Raw genomic sequence first — 23,764 nt, forward strand, 5'->3', positions numbered from 1 at the left:
GCCAAGCATGGTCCATCCATGCTATGGACTCCTACTCAACAATAAAAAGGAGGAGCTATTGACACATCCAACAGTAGTGTTGATTTAAAAGTGCGTTTTGCTAGGAAGAATAAGCCAAACTTGAAAGGTTATATAATATATGAGTTAAGTTCTATAGCATTCTGGAAAAGACAAAGCGCTAGCCTGGGCTTGTGAGAAGCTGGGGATGGTTGAGGAGTATGAGCCCAAAGCAGGAAGCATCAGAGACCGGGATGAGGTTGAGGGAGTTGTTTTGCATCCTGATTGTTGGGTCAGTCACATGACTTTGTACATTTCTTTATTTTTTTTAAGATGTATTTTATTTATTTGAAAGACAGAGTTACAGAGAGAGGTAGAAACAGAGAGAAAGGTCTTCCATCTGCTGGTTCACTCCCCAAATGATCAAAACAGTCAGAGATGAGCTGATCTGAAGCCAGGAGCCAGGAGCTTCTTCCAGGTCTCCCACGTGGGTGTAAGGGCCCAAGGACTTGGGCCATCCTCCACTGCTCTCCCAGGCCATAGCAGAGAGCTGGATTGGAAGTGGAGTAGCTGGGACTCAAACTGGCGCCCATATGGGATGCCAGCGCTTCAGGCCAGGGCTTCAACCTGCTGTGCCACAGTGCCGGCCGCTGTACATTTCTTAAAACTGACCAAATTTACACCAAAAAGGTCAATTTATTGTGTGCAAACTAAAAACCTAAAACTTCTGCAGGTAATGGAAATGAAGAAAATTAATTCATCAAAGTATCTTCTCTCAGTCATGGGGCTTTCCTTTTTGCCGAGAATAATCTCGCTTTTCATGCTTAACCAGCAGCACAAGGGGTGCAAATAAACATTTTCCTGATACTGTATTTGCACAGCAGTTAGAGTGACCCTTGAAGACATTCCCGGGCCAGGGCAGCTGTCTCCCCTTGCCTTTCCCAGCCAAGCTATCTGACTCTCCAGATCCTGTGACCTCCGAAGAATTACAACTGCCCAGGCGGACAAAGCAGTGATAACACCACACCGCGCGCTTTTCTCCTGAGCAAACTTCAGCCAGACTGCGTGCACGTCCTGTGCTTCGGTGGCCATGCGGGCCTGGACGCCGAGTCTGCAGTCCTCTCTGACCTTGCTCTCCAGATTAAACCCGCTGAGAAGCACCTGAGTCCCCATCCGGGTGCCGCTGGCCTAGCCCCTGACAAGCCAGGGTTAGCGCTCCATTTCTTTCCCTGACAAATGCTGTCTCTAACCCTGTGACCATTGAGTGAGTGCTTAGGAATTCAGGGTCTCCTTGGGAGTCTTTCACGGCCTGATGCCCTCCTGGCCAGACTCTGCCACTGCAGCTCCCCTATTCTGAGGCTCTGGGGTTGTGAGGTAGCAGGGCACCGCTCACATCCCATGCGTCACCTCTCCACGTTCCCAGGTTACCTCCACCTGAAAAGTCCTCAGAGGCTCAGAGCAGTGAGGACTTTCTGTGTTCCAGAACCTTCCGAAGTTGGTTCTCTGAGGCTGAAGGCCTCCTTGGAGTTTGTCACATGTCTGAGTCGTGAGTAAGTTTCAAGAATCAGTGGAGTCGCCCAGGCCAGGAGCACTGTGTTCTGCATCCTCCCTGGCCTTCCCTCCCTCCCACGGGCTGCTTACTGCCTGGAAAGCAGACACGTCCAACCGGCTTTTCTGCAGAAATCACCTTGAAAATGGAGCTGGGATTCCAGGGGTCCTGGCCTTGATGGGAACTTAATCCAAAAAGACAAGCGAAACCGAGAGGCCCAGGAAGACCTAAAGCTGGAAGCAAAGAACTCACAGCTAATTTGGAGGATAAACAGAAGAGTAGTCCAGCAAGATACGAACATATTTTTCCAAATGCTACAACAAAGGAAGGAGACCGGGGATACTTAAGGAGGGGAAATTGCTCTTTCCGCCTTAGCCTTCTTCTCCCAGGCTCAGCATTCAATGACCAAAACAGCCCCGAAGAAAGCGGCTGTTCTCACCCCCGGATTTCTCAATTTCTAGAACTTTTAGCAAAGGACACCATGACTTCCTACCAATTCTTTACAATTTCATCTTGATTGCTTATGAGTCTCTCTTGCTGCCTTTTGTCAGCTGTGTGCCCTGAAGCTTCACTTGGCCTGGCTGGTTCTCCCTCTGCCGTGGTTAAACGAGAACTGAAAGGGACTTGGCTCACGAGCAGGGCCTGTCCCGGCCATCTGGGGTGCTATGTATTCCTTCCTGCGCTAATCCTTCTACTGATTCTTAAAGCCTTACTTTTCAAAAGTCATGTAATCCCTACGTGTCAGCCTCGTTTACACTCAATTTAGGAAAGCTCCCTTTCGTAGGAGCCGCCTGATGTCCAACTAGCCTTGGTGACACACGAGTCCTCCCATGAGCCCCGGGGAAGGCTCCTGCTTCCCAGGGCAGGAGCAAGGTTTCCTGACTCTAAATTGAAAATCCAGTGACCCGCCCAAGGTAGGTGACTGCCAAAGAGTTTAGTCTGAAGGTTCAGCAACCGCCTACTCTCACAGAAGTATGTGAGAACATTGAAATTTTAGAATCTACACACACACACACACACACACACACAAAAGGCTGTGGTGTTTGTTAACAATTCATGTCTCCAGCATCAGTCAGGGCTGACGCTGTTGCAACTCCCATCACTGAGAAACCATGTGTTGGAAATTCGTAGGTCACTTCAGCACCCTGCAGCCATGCTGAGCAGGTAGGCACTGGAGTCAGACGGCCTGCATTTGAATCCTGCCTTTCCCTCTATGTCAGTTGTTAGATGCATTGCAACAGGCAAAGCACTTAGCACAGCGCCTGACAAGCTTGCCACTCAGTCCTGTTCGCTGTGACCATTAGGCTGTTGTGCATGGCTCCTGCACTTCCTAGGATCAATGTCAGAAATGACCTCATCACGGAAAGATGTTTTTGTTATTAATGTGTAACTACTTTGAAGATACAGCTCGTTTTTGCCTTTCAGTGTCCATTATAGAAAATATGCCTTTGTAAATTCATGTTACAGGGGTCAGCGCTATGGTGTGGAGGGTAAAGCTGCCGCCTGCAGTGCCGGCATCCCATATGGGCGCTGGTTTGAGTCCCAGCTGCTCTACTTCTGATCCAGCTCTCTGCTGTGGCCTGAGAAAGCAGTAGAAGATGGCCCAAGTCCTTGGGCCCCTGCATCCACGTGGGAGACCCAGAGGAAGCTCCTGGCTCCTGGCTTCAGATCTGCCCAGCTCTGGCCATTGCGGCCATTTGGGGAGTGAACCAGTGGATAGAAGGCCTCTCTCTCTCTCTCTCTGCCTCTGCCTCTGCCTCTGCCTCTCTGTAACTCTGCCTTTCAAATAAATAAATAAATTTTTAAAAATTCATATTACATTGCTCAAATCAGAAAAACAGAAATATGTCTGTTCTGATGAACTGGTAGACTCGCTTTAATTTTAATATGCTTAATGCAGATGCATCACCGGTGTTTAATTCTTATTTTTTCCTTTGCTTTGGCTGTCAGGAAGTCAGGGTCTATGTTCACTTGCAGTGGCAAGCCTGAGTGTAGTAATAATAGCTAAGCAATAATTCTCACTTACCCCCCAGAAAGCTACTATTAAGAGCATTTTCGATGTTATCGTCTGATTTTTGTACTAGTTCTAAAATGAACACTCGGAGCTCTTCCTGCTGACAAGTGTACCTGAATTTAATAGGGTCTGTCCGAGCCGTTCGCCTCCACTCTGACCTGCGTTATTTCCTTGTGAGATAAACTGGATGAAAGTGTAGTCTAATGTTACAGACCTCAGCAGCTGTTAAAATTACACAGTAATTGTGCACTCACACTGGATAGAGTTACACCGTGGTGAATTTGCTGCTAATGCACAGGAAAGAAAATCAGTACCCAGGCACTGATGAGCACGCATTAAAATCAGACACACATAGGCAAAAGGCCCTGATGGACTCCCGGGTTTTTTTTGTTTGTCTGTTTGCTTGCTTAAAGTCTAGCGTATACATATACAGCTAAGACCTGGGAAAGCTTCTGATGGCCCGCTTCCCCCTGACAGGCAGATGATATAAAATGCCTGAGTGGCCAGATCATAGGCTGCACCCCAGGACTTACTGTCCCAGGCCACAGAGCAGCCAAGGAAGGCCCAAATCCAGGGTATACTCTGAGAGATTCCAGACAAACTTCAGCATTTACCATTCATACTGGAATATCTTTGAGAGTGAAAGGGACACAATTAATCATTTTTCCAAGACTGTAGGTGTGAGCACACCCCAGACAAGTTAGGATGCATTATCACCACACCCAGTAGGATTAGTCTGGAACCTGTATTATGGTTCCTATGGCCTTGGGAAGGACGTTGAGCCAAACTGTTTCTGCACCATTCTTTCCTCACTGATGACTTAAGTTTCACCATGATGGATTCGTCTCTCTGGATTACACATTGTCACTCAGGGGTAATTGTGTTGCCAGGGGCGTTTGTCAATGTCTGATGATATTTTTCATTGTCACAAGAGAGGCTGTTGCTCACATTTACTGGGTTGAAGACAGGGTTTCTGCTAAGCATCTTGTAATGCACAGGACATTCCTCCACAACGAAGAAATCATTGAGTCTAAAGTGTCTATAGTGTTGACTTTCACAAACTCTCTTTGGATTAAACACTATTTCTTCTGATTCCCATTTGGAGAGACACGGAGGTCAAAAGAATGCAAAGACAAGCCTCATACTGAAAGAAATATTCGCATGAGACATATCTGAGAAAGGACAGTAGTAAGTATCCAAAATATACAAAAAAATCTTAAAACTGCACAATAAGGAGATGATCAACTTGATTAAAAATAGGCAAAAGACATGAATGACACCTCTCCAGAGGAGACACACAGAAGGCGGACAAACATGCAAAGATGCTCAGTGCCAGATTTCATGAGGGGATTGCAACTTAAAACAACAACGAGATACGCTCCGCACGTACTAGAAGGGTCGAAATCCAGAACACTGACAACTCCAACTGCTGACAAGGAGCAACAGGAATTCTCACTCCTTGCTTCTGGGACTGCAAAACGGTACAATCATTTTGGAAGATAACCTGCTCATACGTTTACCAAATGAGCTAGCGGTTGCCCTCCTTGGTGTTTACTCAAAGAGTTGCAAACTTACAGCCACACAAGAGCCTGCACATGGATGTTAACAGCATTTTGATTCCTAGTTGCCTGACTTACAAGCAATCAAGAGATCCTTCAGCAGGGGAATGGATAGAGTGTGGTGCATCCAGATGATGGAATATTATTCAGTGCTAAAAAGAAATGAGCTATCAACCCATCCAAAGGTAGCAAGGGAACTTAAATGCAAATTATGAAGTGAAGGAAGTCAATCTGAAAGATTGCCCGTTGTATGGTTTCAACTATAGGACATTCTCGAAAAGGCAAAACTGTGTAGGCAGCAAAATGATCAACGGTTGCCAGGGGTTAGGAGGCTGAGGGACACAGAGCACAGAGAAGTTTTAGAGAAGTGAAATCATGCTATACGAGAATGGAGATTGCATGCTGCTATATACTTGTCAAAGTCATAGAATTACAGCACCAACAGTGAATCTTATACGAACTATGGACTTTGGGTGATAATCACGTGTCAGGGTAGGTTCACTGATTGTGACACATGTACCACTCTGGTGTGGGATTTTAATGGCGGGTGGGGCTGTGCAGTGGTGGGGGCAGTGGGCATGTGGGAAATCTCTGTCTCTTCTGCTCATTCTTGCTGTGAACCTAAGACTGCTTTACAAATTAAAGTCCATGAAAATGAATACACATAGGCTATGGATTTTGTATCAAATAATTTTACCAAACCCTCAGAGAAAGTTGATAGGGAAAGGCAGTGTCAAGGTCACACTTATACCTGTGATGCCCCTGCCACATCACAGGACCTGGGCGTGGTCAGCAGATGACGGAGGTCACTGCAACTCCCTGAGGTGCTGAGAGGAAAATCACTCATTCATTCACTTATTCAATCAGTTCACCAACTGAATTTTATCAGGCAACGAAGTAAGGGGTGCTGCCCAAACCCTTTAGGATAATCCAATGGGCTTCCTAGGGCTTCAGGCAGCCAAGCCTGCTTTCTGGTCACTCCTCTGCCTCCTGGGGCCACCGTGTAGCACACTCACTGGATCTATGCCAGCATCAGTGAAACTCTCAGCATGGTCCTTAAACTCAGGCAACAGCTGCTGGGAAAACAGCAGAATATGGCCCAAGTCCTTGGTCCCCTGCCAGCCACGTGGGGACCACGGTGGAGTTCCAGACTCCTGGTTTTGGCCTGGTCCAATCCTGGCTGTTGAGGCCATTTGGGGAGTGAACCAGCAGATGGCAAATTTCTCTCACCCCACCCCCCGCCCTCAACAAATAAATAAGTATATATTTTTTAAAGTATCTCACAGAGCACCCCAATATTTAGGAGTTATAACTCTTTGAAACTTTCTTATAATTTTCTTCTGTGCAAAATACTATTTTATCTTTTCATTTATGATTTGGGGAGATTGGGCATTAAGATTAGTTTTATAGACACCATTAAACCATCTTCTCTGCTTTTAAATTTCTTTCTAGTTGTCTTCCTCAAAGTCCCTATGTCTTCCAAGTCTTCGATATTCCCTTATTTGTGACTTCCGTTTCTAGTTTCTCACATCCTGCTTTCACTGTCTTTCTTTTGGTTCGATCTGATGCCTTTCGTATTGCATTGTTTTTACAACATTTTCTATGTGCACTTTGTACTTATTTCCAGAGCTCTTACTCCATTTTAGTGCCTAGTCTCCTTTATCTGGTTCTGGGTATGTATATGTTTAGTTGGAACTGAAATACCTAATTGCTTGAGGAAAACCTAAGTACAGGTAAGAAACACCAGGCTTGTGTCTGCGAGTTCCCGAGCAGCTCTGTGACGTCATCCATCACTAATGAATTGTTAGTTACTATAGAGACGTCACATAGAGTTATCCACGAGAGGCAGCCTTCCCTTTCAGAAATCTGGTGCCAGTCTCCCAATGCCTAAGAGCCTACAGGAAGTTTAATTTATAGATAGGAAGTAGTTGTTCAAATGTTCTGTAGGGAGCTCTGTAAATGTACCTTAAAGAAAAATCACACAGCAGTGAGGCAGTTTCAGTGGTGGATGTTTTAGCCTTGCAGTTACAAGGCTGTGACTTAGGAGCCCTTGTCCCACACTGGAGTGCCTGGGTTCAAGTCCCAGCTCTGGCTCTCAACTCTAGTTTCCTGCTAACGTAGACCCTGGAACGCGGTGGTGACGGCTAGAGTAATTGGGTTCCTGCCACCCACATGGGAGACCTGGATTGAATTTCCAGCTCCCGACTGCTTTGGGCCTGACCAATCCTGCTCATTGCTGGCATCTGATAAGTAAAACAGTGGATGGGAACATACACACACACATTCATATTCTCTCTCTCTCTTACTCTGTCTCTATAGAGATGGATACAATTAGGAAAAGAAATTAAGCAGCTTCAAATATATCTTGAAATGGGTAGGCCACTGGCTTGGAATGAATTGCTCCTTTTAAAAATTATTTATCTGGAAAGGAATTTGCCTTTACAAACTATATTATAAACTGTCATGTTACGTAAATTTATTGAGGGTTACAGGTGTGTCTTTTACAACCATATATCCCAACAGAACCTAGTACAGAGCTCCGTACCTTATCAGTTCTTAACAAATATTTGTTGAATCAACACACAAAGGTATGAATACCCAATTTCAGTAGAGTTTGAAGGGACCTCAGTGATCAGTAGGTGCTTCTCCATCCAGAATGAGCTAAGTGGATGTACGCAGCTGAACAATTCTTTCTTCCTGCAATTGCTTTCAATGCAGCAACGACAGAGTCAGTTTCCTGTTCTTGAGGGTCCCCAGTACTGGCACTCTCAAGCCCTGCTCCCAGTTTGCAGAGTGCTGGGACACAGGTTGACACAGACAAGTTGTGTCAGGAGGAGAACGTCTCATTTATCAAGCACCATTCACACTCTAACAGGGTGCTGAGAGCAGCCCTTGTTAAGTGAACAAATAGGAGAGGCAGCACACAAACCAAAGCAAATACAGAGATCAAAATAACACTTTCTGAGAATTCATATCCAAAAGTTGACATATAGATTGGATTAGACACAAAACCAGTCTCTTTCCCATGAGACAGAGATACTGAGCTAAACCAAATTATTTAGTGTTTGGGCAAAGTGTGCATTTCTGATAGTTGAAAGAGACAAGATGAGAGTACTCTATGCAAGTATTGTTAGAATTTACAGGGGGCCAACGCTGCGGCATAACAGGTAAAGCCACTGCCTGCAGTGCCGTCATCCCATATGGGCCCCGGTTCAAGACCTGGCTACTCCACTTCCAAGCCAGCTTTCTGCTATGGCCTGGGAAAGCAGTAGAAGATGACCCAAGTCCTTGGGCCCCTGCACCTGCTGGGAGACCAGGAAGAAGCTCCTGGTTCATGGCTTCAGATCGGCACAGCTCTGACTGTTGTGGCCATCTGGGGAGTGAACCAGCGGATGGAAAACCTCTCTCTCTGTCTCTCCCTCTCTCTCTCTGCCTCTCCTTCTCTCCCTGTGTAACTGTGACTTTCAAGTAAAATAAATAAATCTTTTTAAAAAAAGAATTTACAGTGTGGGGACTGGCATTGTGGCATGGCAGGTTAAGCTGCTACTTGTGATGTTGGTATCCCATATGGGTACTGGTTCAAGTCCTGGCTGTTCCACTTCTCATCCAGTTCCCTGCTAATGCAGCTGGGAAAGCAGCAGAAGATGGCCCAAGTCCTTGAACCCCTGCACCCATGTGGGAGACCTAGAAGAACCTCCTGGCTCCTGACTTCACCATGGCTCAGCCCCAGCCATTGTGGTCACTTGGGGAGTGAACCAGTGGATGGATCTTCTTCTCTCTGCTTCTCCCTCTCTGCCTTTCAAATAAATAAATAAATCTTAAATTAAAAAACAAAAAAAGAAGACTGACTCTACCCCTCCCTCTGCCCTTCTTACTGGCCAGCTATGTTATACTGGGGAAAAAAAGCAAGAAAGCAAGAAGAAAAGAATTTACAGCATGAATCAGTTCATTTTAACTTCTGACCAATACAGCCTGTGACTGATGACTGACCAGTGACTAAGCAGATGTAGAGCAAGTGTTAGGAAAAGGTGATCATTTCTGATCAATGGTGATACTTGTATTAGTTTAATAGTAATTAAGTGTGTTCTGTGTTGACACAATTCTTACTCAAAGGGGTATTTTACGGCATGGACCTTGGGATCATTTCTAGCACATTTACTTCCTGTAAGCAAGATTCTGGTCTTCTTTACCACACAGATGCCTACTGGGCAATGTGGTGCACCATGCACTAAGTACTCCATAAAGAACTCAGGGATGGAGCAATTGCCTTGTGGAAGAAGGGGTTCATGATCCAACGCAACCAAAGGGAAGCAGAAAAATCCAATCTTCATTGGCCTTTCTGAAAGGATAACACATATGTTGGTTGATTTGACTGATTTCCGGCCCCCATCCCCCTCTCATTCCACCACGGCCTCTGTGAAGAGAGTTCATGACTCAGCTATGGTGCTGTCATGCTCTCCAGTATGGTGGTATCTCTTAAATTTTTATTGATTTTCTTAATATTTATTTATTTATTTGAAAAGCATAGATACAGAGAGAGAGAAGGGGGGAGAGAGAGAGAAAGAGAGAGAGCTCAGTCTTCCATCTGCTGGTTCACTCCCCCACATGGCTGCAATATTGAGGGTTGGGCCAAGCTGAAACCAGGAGCCAGGAGATTCTTCCAGGACTCCCACATGGGTGGCAGGAGCCCAAGGACTTGCACTATCTTCTGCTGTCTTTACAGGGGCATCGGCAGGGAGCTGGATTGGAAGTGGAGCAGTCGGGACATGAATCAGCACCCATGTGGGTTGCTGGCACTGCAGGCAGTTGCTTAACCTTCTACACCACACTGCTGGCCCCTATATCTTTTTTTAAAAAAAGATCTTTATGTAATATAAAACACAGGCTCCAACTTACTCTAAGTCTATATGTTGGATATTGTAATCTCATATGCATTTTTCTTGATGGATTTTGATTAGTAAATGAGGTATAATAATATCTAATAGCTATACAATCTTTATAATCTCTCCATATTGCGCATCATATAAAAATAAATCTTTAACATGGTGTGTGTCACATATTGAGATAGGACGCGGTTCTGTTTAGCAACTCCTGTCAAATAAATTATTTACTGTCAATATCACTTTATTATTGACTCACTTCCCATTTTTCTAGGTGTGTGTTGAAATAACTTCTATTTTAGAAGTAACACACACAGAAGAAAACAAAGGAAAACTCCAAGGAAGCACCCGAAATCCTGCCACACAGAGACAGCTTCCATTCTGTTTGGCAGGGCCTTGTGTATTTATCTTATGTTGCTTGACAAAAATTATATCACATCATATTTACAGCTTTGTGCCTGTTTTTCTCACTTCACAGTGCACTGGGAACTGTTTTCCTGGTCAACAAAGGTTCTGTGTAATGGCTGAAGATCTTCAGAGTGCGTTATTCTGAACTGTTGCATGCTGCCTTGCAGGGTCCAGAGGCAAGACGGCCCCTCCAGCAGTGTTTTTTTTTTTTTTTTTTTTTTTTTTTTTTTTTTTTTTGTTAATCTAGACCAAGAAGCCATTCTTTGCATTCTCAGTAGAGGGTCCTCCCCTTAGGAATGCGGAGCTGATGATGCCAAGTGTGTCCTTGACCTTCCGGGCAGGATGGAGAGCTCTTCTATTTTCTCAGGCTTCTGCCTGATAACGGTGATCAAACAGCAAGATTCAAGATTTATTACTGGGGAATCTAGTTCATTTGCAGTTGTTTGGAGCTTTGGTCCGTGTCTTTATCCTTTTATCCATTTGCTGCCTTATTTTAGAAACTCACCAAATGGGACCAATACAAATCAACAAAACTCAAAAAGCTGTAGTCTGTAGCCTCCTTACAACTCTGAATCCGTTTCTTTGTTTCTGTTCTTATCAAATTGTCGCTAGAATGCTCAATATCATCACTTGACATTTGTCTAGCACTTTATTTCTGCAAAATGCACTAGTTGTTAAAAATGCGAACTAAATGGAAAATTTATCTCAAGACTTGATTGCAATGTGTACATAAATGGATGTATGAAGCTATATCTATCATTTTATACATATTTTTAATAATGTGAGCTAAGTGTTTAAAAACATTTTTCTATCAAATGTGTCAGTTATGCATTTCTGTGATTTGGCATCTTGAGCCATTTTGGAAGTTCTAGAAAAATGCAGGGTAACTGAAAACAATGAATTATCTCCAAACCCTGGCATAAAATAATAATAGCAACCATAATAACTAATAGTTATTGTATTCTATCAGGTTTGTTCTTTATATTTTATTGTTTTTATGTTTTATTGTTCTTCTATTTTTTATTTTCTCAACATAACCCTGAAAGATAGGTATTATTAGCAGCCACTTTCCTGCAGATGAGGAAAACACAGGTGAGAATGTTTTAAAAGCCCACTTCTTGACACTTTTCCATATGTTTCTTCTCTAAGAGGTGCTGCATGGATCTCGGGGCTAACTGCTCCCAATTCAAAGTTCATAACGCTACTATTAAAAGCAATATGAGTCATCATTCATTGAGGGTATACCGGGAGGCAGGTGCTTTATAAACATTACTTCTGATCTCACGTGGTAGATTATATTTGTTGCCACAATAAAATCTGCCTTCCACAGGCTTCTCTGCAATGTGACATAGCCACTCCCCTCCCGAGGAAGGAAGTCCATTTCTCCACCCCCTCCAGTCTGGGTAGGCCGTGCGACTGCTTTAAGCCAAGAGGGTAGAGCAGAAGTGGCATTGTGCCAGTTCCAGGACCCAGGCCTGGGGATCCCAGGTGCTTCTACTTCCTGCCTCTGACTACTTGCCGTTGGAAGTCAATTGATGTATAAGCAGCAAAGGGGCTAGTGTTGTGGCAAAACAACCAAAACCGCCTGTGACACCTACACCGGTTCATGACAGGGCTGCTCCACTTCCAATCTAGCTCTCTGCTAATGGCCTGGAGAAAGCAGCACAAGATGAGCAAACTACCTGGGCCCCTGCCACCCTTGTGAGAGACCCAGATGAAGCTCCTGGCTCCTGGCTTTGGCCTGGCCTAGCACTGGCTGTTGTGGCCATCTGGAGAGTGAATCAATCGATGTAAGATCTCTATCTTTAATTCTGACTTTCAAAATAAGCAAATCAGCCGTTTAAAAAAATTGAAAAAAGATATGTAATCTCCTCTGGGACCAGCAAGCTGTAAGAAACCCAAGCCGAATGGAAAGACCTTGTAGGGATTGGTAAACTTTGTCTTGCAGGCCAAACCTGGCCCACCCACGAATTTCATATGGCCTTTGAGCTATGAACAGTTGCTATATTTTAAGTGATTGGGATGAGGGGAGAAAGCAAAAGGAGAATAATATTTTGTGATACATGAAACACATGAAATCTACATTTCAATGGCTGCTTTCCTGTTATAAGTATGGACTTGAATAGTTGTGTTAGAGATCCTATGACCCTCAAAGTCAGAAATATTCACTACCTGGCCCATTACAGAAAAAATTGGGTTGCCTCCCCCCAGTGAGGGAGTAAGAGAGGAAGGCTAGGAAGCCTGAGTTGCTAAGACAGACACGTCTATAAGGATGCCATCCATGTTGGACTCTCTGGTCTGAGCCAACTCCACCAGTGTCACGTGGATCAGGAACAAAACTCTGAGAGCAGTTGAACCTTTCTCAAATTCTGATCCACAGTAGCAAAAGCAAACTGAAAGGCTATCTGAAGGCCTGAAGTTCTGGGCAGTTTCTTACATGGCCACAGATAAGTGAAATACCACACTGCCACAGCCACCCTGCAAAAGGAGGCGCCATTATCCAAACATTCAGATAAGGAAATAGAGGATCAAAATGATTGAGTGACTCATTCCAGTCACGTAGCTAGCAAATGGGGAACTAGGATCTTAACCCAGGTCCTTTCGACTCCTAAACTTTATTTATGACACAAATAACTCAGTAATATTCAGTCTTTCCTCCTACTGCTATTTATTCTATGCCCATGTCAGTCTTCATTGATTCAATAGATGCTTTTCGATAATTCTCACCCCATGAAAGTCCAGCACTAAGCTTTATGGGGAAAGAGGAGGTGAATTCAGATGGAACCTGTACTTTCTTTCTTTTCTAATGTTTATTTATTTATTTGAAAGGTAGAGTTTTACTTTTTTTTTTTTTTTAAAGATTTACTTACTTATTTGAAAGATAGAGTTAGAGAGGCGGGGTAGGGAGAGGAGACAGAGAGAGAGAGAGAGAGAGATCTTTCATCCATTAGTTCAGTCCCCAAATGGCTGCAGTGGCTGGAGCTGGGCTGATCCGAAGCCAGGAGCCAGGAGCTTCATTCTGGTCTCCCACAAAGGTGGCAGGGGGCCAAGCACTTCGTCCATCTTCTGCCACTTTTCCAGGCATATTAGCAGGGAGTTGGATTGGAAGTGGAGCAGCCGGGACTCCAACAGGCACCCACATGGGACACTGGCATTGCAGGCAGCAGCTTTACCCACTACGCCACTGCACTGGCCCTTGGAATCTGTACTTGCTACTTAGCTAAGATCAGGGATTATAACAGTGTGACCATGGAGGAAACACAGCAGAGTCAAATTCAGCACATTTATTAGGAAGCTGGTGGCTTTTGCAATTCCATTCTGGGCAATAAAATGTTGGAAAAAGCTCTGTATTTATTTTTTTTAAAAAAGATGTATTTATTTTTTGAAAGGCAGAGTGAAAGAGTAAGAGAGGGAAAGACACACACACAGACACACACACACACAATCTTCTATCCTCTGGTTCACTGCCCAGATCGTCTCAATAGCCAGAGCCACGCTAGGCTGAAGCCAGAAGCTAGGAATTCCATCTGGGTCTCTCATGTGCATGGTAGGAGTCTAAGCACTTGGGCCCTCTTCTGCCGCTTGTCCAGGGGGCATTAGCAGAGAGGTGCATTGGAAGCAGAGCAGCTGGGACTCGAACCTGCACTCTGATAAGGGATGCTGACATTGCAAGCATTGACTTGACCCACTGCACCACACTGCTGGCTCCTGTATTTGATCTTAATGCTACAGTTTTCAGATTTTTCTTATAGGATCAAGATAGCAGTCAGTGAAGGGATTACTTTGAAAGCTTCTCCCACAGACCGGTCAAGTTAGCTGCATGTTGTGTTGTCTAAAAAAGTTTACTTGAGATTAACCATCCTTCTTCCATGTTTAAAACTTACAGATGTAGCTCTACCCAAACAGAGGTTGCCCAGCTGGAAGCTCTTAGGCCTCAACAGCAATGAGCAGCCGGAAGCAAAAGCCTAGGGCAGATGATTTTGAGAGCCCAGGGTAAGGCACGTGAAGAAAAGCCTGGAAGGCTAGTCCAAGGTGCTGGCCATCTTTTCCCTAGGCTGTTAGTAGAGATGATGGCTCAGTGAAGCGAAGACTGTGAGTGAGGAACACGGCTGCCCTGAAATGTGCTAAGGGGAAACAGACAGCTAAGGGTTTAAAGGGCAGTTAGATGCACACAGAACGTTTCCATGGCTATCAAGGGCCTCTTTGCTGCCCTGCTGAAGTGCTGACTTCTTGAGGCCAGAAATATGCCGCCTTTATAATATTTTACACACAGCCAGTGGTGTTTTGGAAGTGACTTGCACCAGCCTACACAAGCTGATTCTTTAATTTTTAGGGTGATTTAATTTTTAGGCTGATTTGTTGAAATCAGCTGTGGTAGGAGTATTTACACCATAAAAATTGACAAAATCAGGGCTATTTTTTTCAGACACCCAATTTACCAGCATACCATTGAGACGTCAATCAATTATTCTGTGGGGAATATGTCCCAAGACTCCCAGTGGATGCCTGAGGTTGCAGATAGTACCAACCCCTATAAATACACTGCATTTTCCCACCATAATACACATCAATGATAAAGTTAAATTTATAAATAGGCACGGTAAGAGATTAACAATAGTTCATAATAAAATAGAACAATTACAACTTACTGCGATAAAAGTTATGCAAATGTGGTCTCTTGGGAAACAGTTTACCGCCTTGCTCTTCGGGTTAGGTATATTTCTTCTTCCTGTGATGATGTGAGATGATGTGATGTCCATCTGACAAGACGAAGTGAGGTGAATGGTGCAGGCATTGCGAGGCAGCATCCGGCTACTACGTAAGAGTAAGGGTGACTCACTGCCATGGAAGGCTGCAGTACGGGTACCGCCACAGCTGATCTGATAACCAGATGTATGCTAAGTAGGGTTAAGGAGCAGGAAGCATATACGGTGTGGACACACTGGGTAGAGATGATTTGTGTTCTGAGAAGGGTGGCACGAGATTTGGTTATGTTAGTCAGTAGGGCACACAGAACTTGTGAATTGTTTATTTCTGGAATTTTCCACCTAACATTTTCAGACCAAGGTTGATCATGGCTAACTGGAACATTAGGTAAAGGAAGACTATTGTATTCTGAAATCCTTTTAGTATGCATATATAAGAAAATACAAGGTAATCATATGTTTTTACTTTCAAATAATATTTAGTGACATGAAAAAACAGAAAGCAGAGTTGTATCTCTAGTAGAGCCTCAAAAATTTTAAAACATATAGCAAAGCATTACAAATATTTAAGACAGAAAATAGATCAATATCTTCATACATCCTTTTGCTAAGATCAAGTGTAGTATCTCATAGTGGTTATCTTTGCCTGTGGATTTATAGGTGATTTTTGTTTTATTCATTAAAACCGTATCTTTCAAGTATTGTAAGAGAAGTAGTGTTGCTTTCGCAATTTAGAACTCCATTTAAAAATGAATGTGCTTAGGTATTCACCTTTTTATCTTGTGTGCAGGTGTGATGGAGGGAAGAACGAATGGAAGAGGAGGGCTTTCCCATCTCCACTTATTCAGTCCTGGGAAGAAGGGGTTGAGGAGTAACCATCACTGTTTGAGGCCGAGAGTTCTGTGACGAGCGTGGCAGGGAATGAGGAGAGACATGGAAAGACAAAGGAGCAGAGAGAGGCCAGCGCCGCGGCTCACTAGGCTAATCCTCCGCCTTGCGGCGCCGGCACACCGGGTTCTAGTCCCGGTCGGGGTGTCGGATTCTGTCCCGGTTGCCCCTCTTCCAGGCCAGCTCTCTGCTGTGGCCAGGGAGTGCAGTGGAGGATGGCCCAAGTGCTTGGGCCCTGCACCCCATGGGAGACCAGGAGAAGTACCTGGCTCCTGCCATCAGATCAGCGCAGTGTACTGGTCGCAGCGCGCTGACCGCGGCGGCCATTGGAAGGTGAACCAACGGCAAAGAAAGACCTTTCTCTCTGTCTCTCTCTCTCTCTCACTGTCCACTCTGCCTGTCAAAAAAAAAGAGAGAGAGACAGCAAAGGTAGCAAGGGACTACTAGAGTGAGAATCAGAAACTCTATTTTTAGTAGCTACACTTAGAAGCCAGGTCATGGTCATGCCACTTTCTGGACATCAATTTCTTCATCTCTACAAGTAGGTAGATCAATCTAAAAATGCACAACTTTCAGTCTAATCGAGAAGTGCTGGGTGACCCGCCCGCACTTAAGAGCAGCCTCCCGTGGTCCCCAGGCAGCTCACCTGCCACAGGAAAGCAGTGCTGGTAGGTTTGGGTGGAGGAACATTTGCTGAAGAAGAAAGCTTTCTTCTAATAAAAAAAAAAACTCAAAGGAATTGTCCACGGGATATTTGGGCACAAAAAAAGGGTTCTAGGAGTTTGATCTTATTTTAAAGATACAGGTATAAAATACACCTCGCAGATACATTTCTAACTTCTCCCAGTGAATTTCTGGTGTAGTCTGTGTGACAAAACCCCTGATTGTGTGTTGTGATGAGATAATCAGGGGTCTTCTAGCACGGACTAGCAGTTTTCTGAAATTCAGTGGGTTTCATCTTGTACTGCCTAAGACATGTCCCTTAGAAGTGTAGATTCTTTTCCAGGAGTACATTATAAAATAGACAAATCTTATAAATACTGTAGGATTTTCATTCATTGGTTTTTTTTAACTTTCAAATGAGCTTTAATTTGTTTCCTTAAGTGCAGATTTTCATTCATTGTTGACACCGATACTAACATAGAGTGGGGAAACTCATGGCTCAGTAAATTGCTTTGTATGTGGGGTCTAATTATTTATACAAAATTTTTGCTTATTTCTACGATTGTTTCATGTCTGCTATACTCATTCTCAGCTATCTGGAGAAAAATCCCCTGATGTGATAAGGCACAATAGTAGTTTCAGCTCGCACATTTAAATGTAATTAAAGTTACATTTTAAATATTTGTATCAAATGTAAGACAGTCCACGTGCATAGCTTTCTTCAAAGAGCTTTGTCGTTTTTCAACAAGTTTGTCAGTCAGTCTTAGATTCATATGTGAGTGCAAGCTGGTTGGTTCTCTCTATGTGTTTCACATGGGTTTTGAGACATTATAAGGAAAAAAAAAAAAAAGCTTCATTCCATTGAGCCCATCTTCCCAAAGGACCTGGGTAAGGCTTTCCCAAGGCCACGGTCTTCTGTGCCAGATGGGGCTGGGCGCCGAGAACGCTGACACATCTGTAACCAAACCAGGGAGCCACAGTGGGAGCTGAGAGCCATTTCTCTGGAATGAGGGCCTCTCATTCCTTTGTTCTCGATATTTCCTGGCAACGTGTCCACAAACACATGCTATTAACAGATGGTGGAAGGCATGATTGGGATTTTTATCATAACATTTCCCCATGTTTCTTTCATACACCAAAGAAGCAGAGATGTATGGGCTAGCTGGCATTAGCACAGCAGGATTAAAAACATCTCCTCCAGGCTCCGAAGGCAGGCGTCCTCACTGCAGACACAGCCATTCGGCTAGCTGTGGCTTCCGGGCAGAACTACAGAACCCATTTTGGTGCACACATTGATTTCAGATTCCTTTAGGGATCAGTTGTTGATAGGAGAGAGACTGGCTTCCTCGGAGCTGAGTTTATTTGGTAAGTAGAGGCATATATTTCTGCCCCAGAACTGAGGCCTGCAGGATTAGCAGAAAGCCCTGAAGTCTTATAGACAACTGTGCCTCGGTATCCGCACAGTTGAAGAGGTATCCTTTGCTTAACCCCATAGGTATGTGCTGAGTAAGTCAAAAGGAAAAGAGGAGCAAGTGTGAAAAAGAACTTATCCAAAGAAGCCGGGAATTAATTTTGACCTTTGTTGTTGTTCATGCACAAACCTGTGAGTGTCCGCTCAGTTCAAGATCAAGATCGGCCACGTCTGTTTCCTACAATCATACAGACTGTATTCTCTTAGAGAAAATGGATTCCTTGGTGATTTATAGGTCTCTAAAGGACTGTTGGCTATAACATTCATTCAGACTCTTGTGCATTTTTGTAGCTGGTGTCATGTGAAGAATTTGAGGGTTTGTTAAAAGTATCTGCTGGTTGGGAATATTCCACATTGCATCCAAGATGATGAAAATTGCAAGATGATCCTTTTGGCAAATGGCTGAGTGTTGCAATCAGTAAGATTTATATTTGGTGGTCAGTAGCAAAGCTGAAGTGTCTCAGAAAGCTGGATGGTGATGGTTAGGAGCTGGGGAATCAGCTTCTTGTTTCAAATGTGACTCTTTCTCCTACCAGCTAAGTGACTTTAATCAATACACTCAATTTCTTTAAACTTTAAAATCCTTATTTATAAGTGGCTATGAAAATACTGTCAACTTTATATGGTTGCTGTGCATTTTAGATGAAATAATGTATAAAAACACAATGGTATGTGCTCAATAAACATTAGCCATTATTATTTGTACAAGGAGGTAAACAATGCTCTGGTCTCATGACAAAGTAAAAATGTAGAGTAATCCTTTGTTCAAAAGAAGGGGGGAAAACATTGTTAATGGTACTAAAATATAATACTTTCATACAGTCTCAGTTTGTTGTAGTGTTAAGGTTTTTAATTAATAGAGATTATTTGGGGCCTGTGCTGGGGAGCAGCAGGTTAAAGCCATAGCCTGCAATGCTGGCATCCCATATGGGAACTGGTTGGCGTCCTGGCTGCTCCACTCTGCTCTAGCTCTTTGCTAATGGCCTGGGAAAGCTGTGGAAGATGCCCCAACTTCCTGAGCCCCTGCATCCATGTGAGAGACCAGGAAGAAGCTCCTGGCTCCTGGCTTCAGATGGACCCAGCTCTCGCCATTGCAGCCATCTGGGGAGTGAACCAGCAGATGGAAGATTTCTCTCTTTGTCTCTCTGTCTTTGTAACTCTGTCTTTCAAATAAATAAAATAAATATTTAAAAAAAACAGATTATTTTAGAGCTATTTTAGACTTACAGAAAATTTTTTTAAAGATTTATTTATTTAATTGAAAGAGTTACACAGAGAGAGAAGAGACAGAGAGAGAGAGAGAGAAAGAGAGAGGTCTTCCATCCACTGGTTCACTCTCCAGTTGGCTGCAATGGTTGGAGCTGCATCAATCCGAAGCCAGGAGCCAGGAGATTCTTCCAGGTCTCCCACTTGGGTGCAGGGGCCCAAGAGCTTGCACCATCTTCCACTGCTTTCCCAGGCCATAGCAGAGAGCTGGATCGGAAGTGGAGCAGCTGGGACTGGAACTGGCTGCCCATATGGGATGCCAGCACTGCAGGCAGTGGCTTCACCGGCTATGCCATAATGCCGACCCCAGTTTACAGAAATATTGAGCAGAGTGTATAAAGAGTTCTGATATTACTCTCCCCACCCTCAGTGCCCCCTATTATTGGTTTCTTGCCTTAGTGTAGTACGTTTGTTATACGTTGGCCAGTACTGACGTAAGATGATTAACTGAAGTCTCTGGTTATGTAGGGTTCGCTGCTAGTGTTGTATGGTTCTACAGGTTTTGACAAATGCACAAGGTGATGTATTCACCATTACAGTATCATTCAGCATGGTTTCACTGCTCAAAAAATCCCCTGTGCTCCACCTGTCCATCCCTTCCCCACCCTTACCCCAATCCATGGCAACCACTGATCCCCTTCACTGTCTCAGTAGTGTTGCCTGTTCCATAGTGTCTCTTTGTTGGAATCGCAGTAAGTTTTTTTCCAAACTGGCTTCTTTTAGTTGGCAGGATGTATTTAAGTTTCTTCCCCCCTGACTTCCCTGTTACTGCTGAATTCCATCCTGTGGATGCACCTCAGCTGGTTTACTAACTCATCTACCGAATGACACCTTGGTTGTTTCTAATCTCCAGCAACTAGGAATAGAGTTGCTATAAACAGTCATGTGCAGTTTTTCATGTGGGCATAGTTCTCAACTCACTTGGGTAGATAGCTAGGAGTGTGATTACCGGATCATATGGTAAGACTATGCTTAACTTCATAAGAAACTGCCAAATTGTTTTCCAAAGTGTCTGAACTGTTTGGCATTTCCATCATCAATGAAGGAGAGTTCCTGTTGCTTCAAATCCCTGCCAGCATTTGATGGTATTAGTATTTTCGATTTTGGTCATTCTAATAATTGTGTAGAGGTATCATTGTTATTTTAAATTGCACCGTCCTAATGATGTGTGATGTTGAACATTTTTTCATATGCTTATTTAACATCTGTATTTTTTTTTGGTGAGGTGTCTGTTGGGATCTTTTGCCCACTTTTTTTGTTTGTTTGTTTGTTTTTGAATTTCACAGGTGTCGCTCCCCCTCTTCGTGGAGGAACAACACAGGACCTTGCGCTGTTCTTTTGTCTGCTCGGCCCTTCCCAGGTTTGCTGCTGGTTCTTCCCGGGTTGGCTGCCATCCCTTCCACCTCCGTGGAGGTGGAAGGGTGGTGCCCCCTGCCACTTTCCCCACTTCTGCGGGGGAGTGGCACACCGCCGGCCGGCTCTCTTGGGGGCTGCTCAGATATTCCTCAGGTGTTCTTGGTGCATGTTGTCTCTCTCCTCCTTTATAGTCCTCTTCCACCAATCCCAACTCTGCTACCCACACGCCGAGTATGCTGCTCTCCTCCAATCAGGAGCAAGATCAGCTCCTGTAGCTCAGTCAATCAAATTGGCGAGAGGCAGCTGTGTAGAAGCTGTTTACTCCCTTCTCAGCGCCATATTGTGGGAGAGCAGATGCATAGAGTAAGTCTTAATTCGAGTAACTTAGTCTAGTCCGAGTTGCTCCCCACACACAAGCAAAATTTATTTGTTAATCAGAAATGTGAGAACTTACAAACAAAATTTTAAATCTATAAAGGCGGCTCAAAATGTTTTTTATTATATTTTATTTTATTTTTAATAGAAAGCTTTTATTTAATAAATATAAATTTTATGAGTACAACTTTTGGATTATAGCAGTTCTTTTTTTTTTTTTAACAGATAGAGTTAGACAGTGAGAGAGAGAGACAGAGTGAAAGGTCTTCCTTCTGTTGGTTCACCCCCCAAATGGCCGCTACAGCCGGAGCTACACCGATCCGAAGCCAGGAGCCAGGTGCTTTCTTCTGGACTCCCACGTGGGTGCAGGCGCCCAAGCACTTGGGCCATCCTCCATTGCCTTTCCAGGCCACAGCAGAGAGCTGGACTGGAAAAGGAGCATCCGGGACTAGAACTTGGCAACCAAATGGGATGCTGGCGCCACAGGTGGAGGATTAGCTAAGTGAGCCACGGCACCAGCCCCGATTATAGCAGTTCTTCCCCCCATACCTGCCCTCCCATCCCCAAACCATCCCACCCTCTATCCCTCTCCCATCCCACTCTTCATTAAGATTCATTTTTAATTATCTTTATATACAGAAGATCAACTTTATACTAAGTAAAGATTTCAACAGTTTGCACCCACACAGACACACAGAGTATAAAGTACTGTTTGAAGACTAGTTTTACTGTTAATTCTCGTAGTACAACACATTAAGGATGGAGGTCCTACATGGGGAGCAAGTGCACAGTGACTCCTGTTGTTGATTTAACAGTTGTCATGAGCTGCCAAGGCTATGGAAGCCTTTTGAGTCCACAAACTCCAACATTATTTATTTATTTATTTATTTTAATAAATGTGAATTTACAAAGTGCAACTTTTGTATTGTTGTGGCTTCCCCCCCCAACCTCCCTCCCTCCCGCGGCCCTCCCCTTTCCCACTCCCTCTCCCATCCCACCCTTCATCAAGTTTCATTTTCAATTACCTTCATATACAGAAGATCAACTTAGTATATACTAAGCAAGGATTTCAACAGGCTGTACTCACACAACTGCACAAGGTATAGCGTATTGTTCGACTAGTAGTGTTGTTTTTAAGTTTCATAGTAAAACACATTAAGTTCAGAGATCCTACGTGGGGAGCATGTGCCCAGTGACTCCCGTTGTTGATTTAACAATTGGCACTCTTATTCATGACGTCAGCAATCACCGGAGGTTCTTGCCATGAGCTGTCTAGGCTATGGAAGCCCCTTGAGTTCACCGACTCTGAACTTGTTTAGTCAAGGCCATATCACAGTGGAGGTTCCTTCCTCCCTTCAGAGAAAGGCGCCTCCTTCCTTGATGGCCTGATCCTTCTGCTGGGGTCCTGTTCACCAGGATCTTTCATTTAGGTTGTTTTTGCCACCTTGTCATGGCTTTCCATGCTTGTGAGACTCTCATTGGCCTTTTAACTAGATCTGAATGCCCCAAGGTTGATTCTGAGGCCAGAGTGCTGTTTAGGGCCTTTGCCATTCTATGAGCCTGCTGTGTGTCCTGCTTCCCCCGCAGGATCATTCTCTCCCTTTTATTTCTATCCTTCATTATTTACCTACACTGGTCTTATTTGTGAAATCTCTTCGACACTTACCCTATCTTTTTGATCGGTTGTGTACTTATACTTATCACTTTACCAAGTGAGCTGGCATTGGTACCTGCCTCCTTGATAAGATTGAGTTGAAATCCCCTGGCACATTTAGTTCCACCATTGGAGGTAAGTCTGAGTGAGCATGTGCCGACCTATATATCTCCTCCCTCTCTTATTCCCACTCCTATATTTAACAGAGATCACTTTACTGTTAATTTTAAATGCCTAAGAATGATTGTGTATTGATTACATAGTTGAACCAGTGGTATTAAGTAGAACAGAGCAACAACAACAACAACAAAAATACTAAAAGGAATAAAATAGTAAGTTGTTCTTCAACAGTCTAGACAAGGGCTGATCATGTCATTGTCTCTCATAGTGTCCATTTCACTTCAATGGATATCATTTTAGATGCTCATTAGTTGTTATCAATCAGGGAGAACATATGATATTTGTCCCTTTTGGACTGGCTTATTTCACTCAGCACCAACATTATTTAGACAAGGTCATAATCAAAGTAGAAGTTCCCTCCTCCCTTCATAGAAAGGTACCTCCTTCTTTGATGGTCCCTTCTTTCCACCAGGATCTCACTCACAGAGATCTTTCCTGTAGGTCATTTTTTGCCACAGTGTCTTGGCTCTCTCATGTTGCCCACTTTTTAATTGGATCATTTGTTTTCTTATTGTTGGGTTTTAATAATTGTTTGTGTATGTTAGCTAACAGTCCTTTCTCAGATAAGTTTTTTGTGAACTTTTCCTCTTAACTGAGGCTTGTCTTTTCATTTCCTTAATGATGTCTTTCACAGAGCAGTTTTTTATTTTAATGAAATCCCACTTAATTTTTCTTTGATGGATGTGCTTTTGATCTTGTATCTAACACTCATCATCAGACTCAAGATCACCTAGATTTTCTCCTATATTCCTTCTAGAAATGGTATAGTTTTGCATTTTTCATTTAGTCTATGATCCA

The sequence above is a fragment of the Oryctolagus cuniculus genome, chromosome 4 (assembly GCF_964237555.1).
Source record: "Oryctolagus cuniculus chromosome 4, mOryCun1.1, whole genome shotgun sequence".
NCBI classification, from domain to species: domain Eukaryota; kingdom Metazoa; phylum Chordata; class Mammalia; order Lagomorpha; family Leporidae; genus Oryctolagus; species Oryctolagus cuniculus.